A 10,574-nucleotide genomic window follows, 5' to 3' on the forward strand; every position below is an offset into this window, starting at 1 on the left:
ACATGCTGTGAATCATGATACTTGGTTGCCCTTGTGTTTGTTATCCTGAGTAGTGTAATGACAGCTGATACTCTTTTTCATCTTGCTGAAAATATCTGCATGGTTAGTGTCCCACAGCAATGAGTTTCACGAGTTAATTGTTGCATTAAAAAGTGGTATTTATGTTTATATATTTCTAATTGTTTTTGCCCTGTTAAATTCATTGCTTGTCCTTTGTGTGATACAACGTGGCCAGAAGGCAGCAGGAGAGTGATATAGGAGAGATGTGTAAGTCCCAGGATGAGGAGAAGCCTTATTCCCTGTGGAGGGAAGAAAGGTTTCTCTTGATTAATTAAAAGCACCTGAAGCCAATTAGAGCACCTGAAGCTAGTCACCTGATAAAAAACTCCTGCTTCAGTCAGCCAGGGGAAGGAGTTGGAGCAGAGAGCAGTTTGGAGAAATGCCGTGACTGGCTAGAAGACCAAGACCCTAGGGAAAGAGACACCCGGCTTGTGCAGAGAGAGAGAGAGAGAGAGTGGGCAGGAAGCCCCACAAACTGAAGAGCAGGAGAGGGAAGTAGCCCACAGGAAGGAAGCACTAGTTCAAGTGGTTTACTACTATCCCTAGGGCCCTTGGCTGGGACCCGGAGTAGACGGCGGGCCTGTGTCCCTCCCTCTCCACTATCTTTCTCTGGGTTACTAGTGGGACAGTAAATACCCTAGTTCAGAGGCAAGAAACTGTGCCCTGACCCTGCCCCGCCCCCAAGAAGAGGAACCCCAGGACCCATCATAATCGTACCGGCAATTTGCCACACTTGTTATTGCCTTATGGGAAAGGATAAGTACAGAAGTGCAGTTTTTATCTGGCCATTCTCCCTGTACAGCCAATTGTCCTGACATAGATCAGCCATGGTGAGTCCGAGATGGTCTCAAAAAATAAAATTTAAATAAAGAAAAATAGGTGTTGGCAGTGTGGAAAGTGGGGAGTAGGCAAGTGTGATGGGGAGGGAGCTTCCTTCACAATCCCTCCATGACCGTTCCAGCATGGGTCATTATCTTTAAGCAAGCAATGCAGTATTGGAAACTGTATTGTTCTGGTGCTCAGGTCCATCAAGCGTGAATAAATATTCTGGGGAATATTTCTTCCTCTTTTTCTCCCCCTAAATCTTTCCCCACTTTGCTTTTACACAAAGGCTTTTAAAAACTTCAGGTCCAAATTTACAGCACCCTCTTTAATTTACGCACTCCTAGATTTGCACAAAAGTGGGCAAGCACCCTGAACATGTGCACAGTCATCTGCTCATGTGTATCATGTAGCCAGGTACCCAGCTGCCCAGTTTACATACACATGCAAAATTTGAGAGTGGGGAATGCTAATATTTGCTTGCAAAGTCAGTTGTGAGTCTAAAAGCAGAAGTGCAAAATTATAGGCTAATTTGAGGCTGGTTCAGAATGTGGCCCTTAATAGTCTAATCTCAGAACCTACAGGTGTGGGTAATATATGGTATGGTGTATTCTCGTTCTGCTGTTATGGGAGCATTTCAATAACATCTGCAGACTGCTTCCCTATGTTAGCTGTGAACATATTATCAGGAGTACCTACATACTGATTCAGTGACAGATCTTGCATTCCCGTGGGTTTGCTTTTGGGTATAGCTGGAATAAATTTGTGATAGGTCTGAATAATACAGTGTTGGCCTTCCTTCTTCACTGCAGAATGGATACAAAATAAAGGATGAAAAATAACAATTAAGGGATAATGTTGGTGGGGGCTGGGCACTGCCTCCAGGAAGCACAAGGGAGCAAAGGGCAGTAGTGTTCTGCCCCAGTTCTGACTCCTGCAGTGCCAACAGAAAGGTCATTCCCCAGACTGTCCATGGAGAAAAAATAGAGGCATACTGACTTTGAAGATTCAGGGTGTGAGCCAAGCGTCAACTGCTGAGGAAGTAACTTATCCTGTGGGCTGGTTATTCCATACCTGCCCTTGATGGAGTTTCTTACAACTTCCTCTGACGTAACTCTGGCCACTGTCAGAGACAAGACACAAGACCAGGTGGATCTCTGGTCTGACTCAGTATGGCAATTCCTATGCGCCTTTGTTCCTATGAAAGGACCTGTGCAGTGGCATCCTGTGAGCAGGCCTGTGGGTCAGAAGTGTGTATTTAGCACATTTGTGAGCATTTGCCTCTTGACCTAGTAACAGCAACTAAGCACACACAGACACTTCACCCCCAGTATAGAGTATTCCTACTCTGCACAGGAACAACCTGCCTGGGATAGAGGGGGCCAAGAGTGCTGTGTGTTGGGTGGTTGCTGTCCAGACTACAGTAAAATATTGATGCTCAATTTTCTGCAGCTGTTTACAAATGGGACCTGAATTTTGTCATCAATTCAGTTTTGTACAGGAGAAATGGACCTCATCCCTTTTTGATGGTCTTGATAACTGACTGGAATTTATTGATCAGATTACAGAATCCTAGCAGAAAGCAAAGAACATTGAGTTTTTAATTTGAATTTTGAAGGGTTTAAATGCTACCAAGCATACATATGCTATGCTTTTCCTTGACTCTCAAAATGACACTATAATTGTGTCCTAGAAAATATACTGTGTACTACTCAAGACATAAATATGAATATTTTATTTAAATGCTCATTTAATTTGACAGTGATGAAGCTTTATATATGTTGTCAATGAAAACCCTATTAACATGAATCCAACCCATGGGAGAAATGCCATTTTCACAGCGAGCTTGGGAATCTGATCTCATAAACACTAACAACTATCACCTCCTTTTCATTTCAACAGGAAAGCCAAGGTCACAATTAAATTTAATTCCCACCTAACAGAAATATCTCCTAGGACATTTTTTTAGTCTTATTCTCATTTTTGGAAGATTTTTATTTTGTTGTTCACAATGATTTGTTTGCATGGCATATGAAGATCACAGAGGTTCATGGGAAGTTTTGTTCATGTCAGAGGAGAAATATTGAAAAGTGTAAAAAAAAAATGGAGGTCAAATCTGAAAGATGTTACTCAGTTTTTCCTCAGTCCTTACTCAGGCAAAATTCCTACCAGGCTAAATCCTGAGAGATACTGATCTAAAACCGTGATGCCTTTAGTTATGCATCTGTTATATCTTTGTTTTATCTGTACTGCACCTTTATAAATCTTAAGAATTTTGCTGTTTACAGAGTCAGGCAGTCATTTTTGTGTTCAGTTGGCTATTAACCAAGATAGTCAGGGATTCATCCCCATGCTCTGAATGTCCCTAAATCTCTGACTGCCAGAAGTTGGGACTGGATGGCATGGGATGGATCACTTGATAACTGCCCTTCTCTGTTCATTACCTCTGAAGCATCTGGTACTGGCCACTGTCTGAAGAAAGGATATTGGGCTAGATGGACCATTGGTATGAGCCAGTATGCCCTCTATTATGTTCTGTGCAGATTGTTAAAAGAAGAAGACACGCACTATGTGCTCTTTCTCATGGAGCTTTTACTTTTTGTTTTTTCTTCTTATGCTATTGTCTTAACCTAAAATAATGGTGATTCTGACTGAAGGGTTAAAATCCATTGCTAATGTAATAATCTGGTATATGGATTTGTGTACAGGCCCAAAGTCCAGAGTTTGGTCAAGAGGCCAGAGGCCTAGTAATAGCTAAAACAAAAGGCAAAATAACCAAAAATAACCTTGCTTTTCCTAAAATATGCCTGCTTAGCAAAACACCAGATGCTGGGGGCAATAATTGTGTCTTATTCAAAGTTGCAAATAGAACAAAGAAGCCCTGTTTATGTTGTGTTAGTTTCTTCTGTAGGGAGATGTTCTTCCCACACATCCAACCTTGAGTTTATAAAAGGTTCAAGCATGTCAGTATAAAATTTGGCGTCCTCCCACCTCCCTTTCCTAGGGACCAATGCCTGCCTTAAAACACAAATAAACAACTTAAAAAACAATCTTTATTGTCATATACTTTCACTGTTTCTTTGCTTTTACCCCTAAATATATATCTGTTGAACAATCAAAGGAGCTACTTCATTCCTATGGACCACAAATCAAAATGCAACATATATATTTTATACTAATACATTTATTAAAGTACTAATTAAACATTAATTTGTCAACTTAAAACCATAAATAAAAACATTATGTAACCTTTAACCATTGGCTACTATGCTATCATGTCTTGCTGCTAAACCCATCCAAAAAAGTAAAACTGCCTACCCCATCACTTTCCCCGCCCATAAAAAATCCATATATTTCATTGTAATCAATTAATTAACAGTGTCTCTAAGGCTAATAAGAAAGGTGACCCTCTGTCAGCGCTGTATGTAATAAACTCCTGTGCTTAACCTCTACATGGTGTGAATTTATGTCCTTTACTGACTGCAAGTGTCTATTTTTTGTTTCTGAAAAACCATAAGATGATGGATTTGGTCCTGATGGTAAGGATCTAGCCACTCACAGAGTGGTTCTACTATAGCCAACCCTTGCATTGCTCCAGGCTAATGTTATGCTGATGAAAATTCATTCATAATAACAGAAGCTTGAGTTTACCTCAGTAGTAGTTATTCCACATTTCTGTGCTTTATGATACTAGATGATGGGCAATGGTACTGACTTCTTTTGGCAAGACTCAGATGTAGTGTGTTCCTGAGGGAAACGGTCAGTTCTTTCACTAACTTTTTATCCCATAACCTGGAATGCTAGTAAAAAAGAACTTTATAATACAAATACAGGTGCCCTCAGATTCCACCATAAACTTTTATAGCAGAGTTCAAACAAGAGATCTACCCCCGTGAAGGGACATACGGTAGAATTTCACAGGGCTTTCTCCTCAGAAGAAGACTATCAATACATCTCCTCCACAAATGATGCAGATGTAGTTAGGTGACTATTGCCGACTCCCTCCCCCCAGCCCAAAGCACACTGATATATCAGCGTCTTTTTCCTTCTCTACCCTCTTGAAATTCCCAGCTCTGTTCAGAGCTATTAACCCGGTCACAAAGGCTTGTCCCAATCCAGCAGTTTACCTAATTGCCTTTTTATAGTGTATTGTGCAACTCTTTATTATCCTGTCAGAATTTACCTCCAAGGCTTCTGTTGAGGTGGAGGAATGGGGGCTGGAGAGGGAAGAAAGAACTGGAATGAATTTCTGTACTGTACAGCCACTCATGTCTGAAAGCTTAGAACAAGAAGGTGCATGTTTACAATACCAGAGGGATAGCTAGATACTGTACAAGTTTTTCTCAATGGGTTGGTAAATCTTTGCCATTTCAGACCTCTGTGGTCTAATCTACACACCCACACCCATATATAAATATAGATACAATTATTGATTTCAATAGTGGCCTTAAAATCAGCAGTTGCTAACAGTTACCTCAGAATACTATCCGAGATATCACAATTTTTGCCCTAGACTAAGAATTAGGAGATATCTGTGGTTGACTTTATGTGACAAGTGCTGTATGCACCCTGGTCACTTAACTTCAAAACATACATTCCTATGTCTAAGTACAGAGTAGGTACACATTTTACAGGGCAGTTGCTTTTTCACTACACATAAATGCTATCAGTCGCACCTTCAAGTACCCACAATTCTCTCTGGTCACATGGGGTCTCTCACCCATCTAGTACACCAATCAGCTAAAATGAAATCAAAGCAAAACTAATCATTTTCAAGTGAAAACTTATACACACCTTGTGATCTTGCAGTGGTGATTCACCCAACTCTCCAGTTCAAATCAATTGGAGTTTGGGAAGTGCAAGGAATTGAGGATTGACCTCTCAGTATATTTATTTGACTGGAGAAATTACTATAGGATTAGCTCCTAAGTGGAACACAAATAACCAGAGCCAGTGTGCTGAGGTCTAATTTTCTGAAGACCTAAATCTCTTGTATGTTGCACTGGGAGCAGGTTAGATGCGTGATCACACCCTGAATATGGAATCTTTCAGCTGAGGCTCTCCAAACTCTTTGCAGCCTTTAGTTCAGGCTCACAGCACCCTTTGGGGTTTGGTAAATCCCATTATAATGCCCAATTTACAGGGGGGTAAACTGAGGCAGAGAGCAAAGGGCTTGCACAACCTCTCCTCTCGTAGACACCCCTTGAAAAATTTGCAACACAGAACTGTAGAAAGGCTCCCGTTGACTTTGCACCGGGCCCTGTATCTTTCCAGTTTCCCTTCCTGAATAAGAACTGCTTCCAGGCTGAGAGCCCATTTGCAAGGTGATTGTGCGTAGCTATGCCCATCTGCAGTTCATATTAGGAGAGTCGGTGCATAGAGCAGCTGTAGGAGGAATCCTGCTTTGTATGGGCTCCTCTGCCCCCAGGATTTGTAGTCATGAATAGCGTTTCCCCCCAGGTTATTAAATCAGGAGCCGCAACTGCAAATCTCACCGTGCCTGGGCTGTGTAGATAAGGGCGAGTGTATTTAACCCATGGAAGGCTTTGCCAGGCAGTTCCATTCCCATCAGATCTCCTGGCACATTGGCAAGGCTCAGCGAGAACTTACCGTCAAAGCAGACAAGCTGGTCAGCGTCAGCTTTCCCTTTAGGAACAGATACTCGCCCTGTTCTGAGGCTGGAAAGGGGATGCGCTTTGTTTAAATACAAGGGGTGGAAAGGAAGACCCTTCCAGACAGCGCCCGGTGTGACTGAGGCTCCAGAAAGCACTCACGTCTTTGTTTTTATATAGCCAAGCAACGTACAAAAAAAAAAAAAAAAAAAAAAACCAATGGAAACCCTTCCGTCTTTGTGAAGCAGGGACTTAGGAATTGTTATTTGCTCTGCTTTAGCTCCGTTCGGAAATTAGTTGCGGATCAAATGCACCCCGGAGACCTGCTAACCTTTGGGCAATGTTTAGATGTAACATCCTGCTTGGGGATAATGATTAGTTAGGGGGGGAAGCATGAGTGACGTAGACGTAGTTCTTTTCAGTCTCTCTCTCTCTCTCTCTGTGCTGTCCCTGGTACTCATCCATCCCCCACTTTCTAGTGGAATAATGCACTGCCGGCGAAGATGAAGAGAGAAGCATAGGTAAACGTCAAAACTCTTCTCTGCAGCTTGCCTTTCTTTCTTTCTTTCTTTCTTTCTTTCTTTCTTTCTTTCTTTCTTTCTTTCTTTCTTTCTTTCTTTCTTTCTTTCTTTCTTTCTTTCTTTCTTTCTTTCTTTCTTTCTTTCTTTCCTTTTCTTTTCTTTTCTCTTCTCTTCTTTTCTTTTCTTTTCAGTTATATCTTGAATCCATTCTTTAGACCATGGCAAAAGTTTAGGGTAGGTTTTACAGAAATCCATTAAAGAAAGCTGCTGGGGAAACTCACTCAGGCACGTCCACAAACTAGCCAGGAGGAAGTTAAAATTTCTTGTGACAGAATTCTCCGGTATGAGGGGTGGGGGCGGGCGGGCGGAGGGGGAAGAGTCATTTTCAGTGGGGATTGTTGTAAATCGGGACTTTTTCCTCGAGGGGAGGTATTGCTTGTCTGTTAGTTTGTTGCTTGTTTTTCAGTTTTATTCAGAGGCAAACTGCCTTTTAAGATTTTTGTTTTCTTTTGCTGTAGAATTTAAACATAGTGAAGCGGAGTGCCGTGTGTCGGTATGTAAAAAAACAAACAACCAAACAAAACATTTAGCTGGTGATGGACTTTACATTTAGTTGTATTTAAAAAAAAATTAAACTCAGTTTAGGAAATCCAGATTACATTTAAAGATGTAATTTATAGGGGTGGCAAGTTGTACTCGAGGAATCTGTGTATCGTTTCTTAGCTTCGGTCCGCGTTGTGTCAGGGAGCGGTTTATACAAATGGGCATTTTACGAGGAGTTCAGGCACTGAGGACTCGACACCAACCCAGTGTGGATGGAACGGGAGCTTAGTTCGGAGGCTGCTGTTACCCTGGTTTCTGTTCCCTGGTAACAATGCAGAGCTGCACAGAGGCGCGAGTTAGTTATCTGGACTCATCCTTCTTTGGAGCCGATGCTGCAGGGAACAGGACCGGGACTGTTAGTGAAACAAACCCTGGCTGCGAAGGAGAGAGATGTGCTTGTATTATTCTGTACCAGGGAAAGGGAGACTTGTCTGGGTGACCAAGCAAACTCGTATTACACAAACTCCTGGTTCCCTAGTGTATGCAGAGAGATGCATCTGTTTATCTATAAGGCACATGATGATGCTGTGTAAGAGGAAGACCGTGGGATATAGCTTGTCCCCAGTGAAGTCGATGGGAGCTTTGCCATTGACATCACAGGAGTCAGGAATTCACCCTGCGTCCTTAATGCCCCGCAAGAGGGGGAAGAAGTAACGGGCTCGGAGACGGAGGCAAGGCGTGTGCTGTGTTAGGGACCAGCGAGCCGTGTCTGCTGTGCAAGGCATGTTTCGGCATCTAGCCTTGCTTACTGGACTCAGTACATCAGCCCTGAGCCATAGCCCCAGTCTCCCTGATACTCAGCGCCCTGCTTTTACCTCTCGAAAATCCCCCCAGTAGCTCCAAACACGGGTGGTTGTTTTGGTCCCAGAACCTCCCCCCCCCCCCAATCCTGCTTCGATTGCCAGTGTGGTCTCTTTAAACGATGGGAATCTGGGTTCAAACAAAGAGCTGGAGAAATTAATCGGCGAGGGGGAAACCCCATTACACTGGCCCCCTGTTTGTTTGACTCTACAATTAGCCGTGTCCCGGGTTGAGTTTGTTTATTTGCATCCGTGTCTGTCAGGGCTGCCCTAGGTTTGGTGTGGATGGGATGGGAGCTGGGCCAGGGTTTATTTGGCTGGTGGCTTTCTGGTGAGGGAGGTGCAACTGACATCATACAACTAAAAGCACTTAATGGGAAAAATGGGGCTTTCGCCATTTGATGAAATAGCTAAAGTCCACTAATGGGGCGTTCACAGAAATATTTTGTTAGCACCAGGAGTCTGCTTGCCATTTCTAGCCAAAAGGACCGGAGAAACAAAGAGGGAAGCCAGAGGTTAGTTTCAAGTATCTACATTCTTCACAGATGTTTATTTTCAATAGAGAATAAATAGGATCGCTAGTTTAACGCTCCCTAAGGTTTGTAAATAATAAGTAATTAATAGCTAGTCGATACATTAGATTTTTTAAAAAATCAAATAGAATTATTTCTTTCGTTTATGCTAATGAACAATTATAAACTGGAGGAAAGGAACAAGATATTTTAAGTGGCATTGGAAAAACCATCAAATTACTATATAATTAATCGTTTCTTCCACTCCTTTGCTATCTGACTGGTGGAAAAATTGCAGCGGAGCTGACAGTCCAGCAAAAGACAATATATTTGTTGGATTATCAGCTGTTTCGTTCTGTGGATTATGTGGAAAATTCTCAGGGCTTTACTACAGCTCAAGTCAGTTTCACAAGTTAAAGTCCTATGAAGTTAATTGGTACCCTTTGATCTATGCTGTTTTGGGAATCAGAGAACTCAGGGTTGGGTTTAAGAAATATGGTTTGGATGAACCGGACAACCCCAGACATGCCTTTCCCACCTCATTTTCGACAACAAATTCCATCCTATGTTAGAACATATTAAAATCTTGTTGAATTAAAAGAAAAATAATTTTTCTTTTAGTGGTAGGGTGTGTGTGTGTGTGTGTGGGGGGGGGGAAATAGCCGTTAATCGATTTTAAAAATCACACCTAAATTTGTGATCAGAAATGTTTAGGGAGATTTTTAAAAATGTAAGTTAAATTCTAGTTGCGACTTGATAATTCCATAGCTCCAAACGCATGTTCTAAATATGGATCAAAGATGGGCAGCGCTCCTCTTTCTCGACCTATTTGTGCAATGATTTGTAATAATTCCTTCTCCAAAGCAAAGGCAGAGATGAGCCCTGTTTTGCTCATGCACCGCAGGGCCTTCCTTCTTTTGCAGAGAATCGTTTGCTATAAATAAGCATCATTGTTTGGGTTCTCTTTGACCTTTCGCACCCAGGTCAGCACAGAGGATCACCAAAAAGGAACATCACAGAAGGAAATTAGGATACAATTGTCAACGCACATAACAACAATAATAAAATAACTAGTTTTTCTTATTCTGGTGAAGCTCTAATTAGTGTCAGTTCTTATTGGTTCAATTCAGCTACACTGTAGCCTATTAAATCCCTGTTTTAACTGGTTCCTATTATTAACATATAATTCCATCTCTCCAGAAGTGGTGGATGTATTTCTTCAGCCTCTAGTCGTTTTCATCTTAATTCCACATCCAATTCCTTTTCTCAGTTCAATCAGATTTGTATTAGTCACCTATCTTTTAACACTTAAGTAGGAAAATAATCTGTAGTGTCGACAATTCTGCTTATCTTTAATAAAAAAGTTAGTTTTTTAAAAAATCATTTCAGTTGCTAGAGAAATCAAATATATATTGTGTCTTGTGAAAGCAGCAAAGAATAAGTGGATTTTTACAGCTTGCATTTAACATCTTGATAAAATAAAATAGAAATAAAAACCCTATCCAGGTATTCAGGAGGAAAGGAAGATGGCATCCCCTAAGCAACACTGCTCTAAAATTACGCATTCCCTTAAAAGGGTATAGATTTCCTTATAGGTTTCCCCAAATGGAATAGCAAAGTGACTGATTATTCAGTTCTTCACCA

The sequence above is a fragment of the Lepidochelys kempii genome, chromosome 13, assembly GCF_965140285.1.
Source record: "Lepidochelys kempii isolate rLepKem1 chromosome 13, rLepKem1.hap1, whole genome shotgun sequence".
In the NCBI taxonomy this organism is placed as follows: Eukaryota; Metazoa; Chordata; order Testudines; family Cheloniidae; genus Lepidochelys; species Lepidochelys kempii.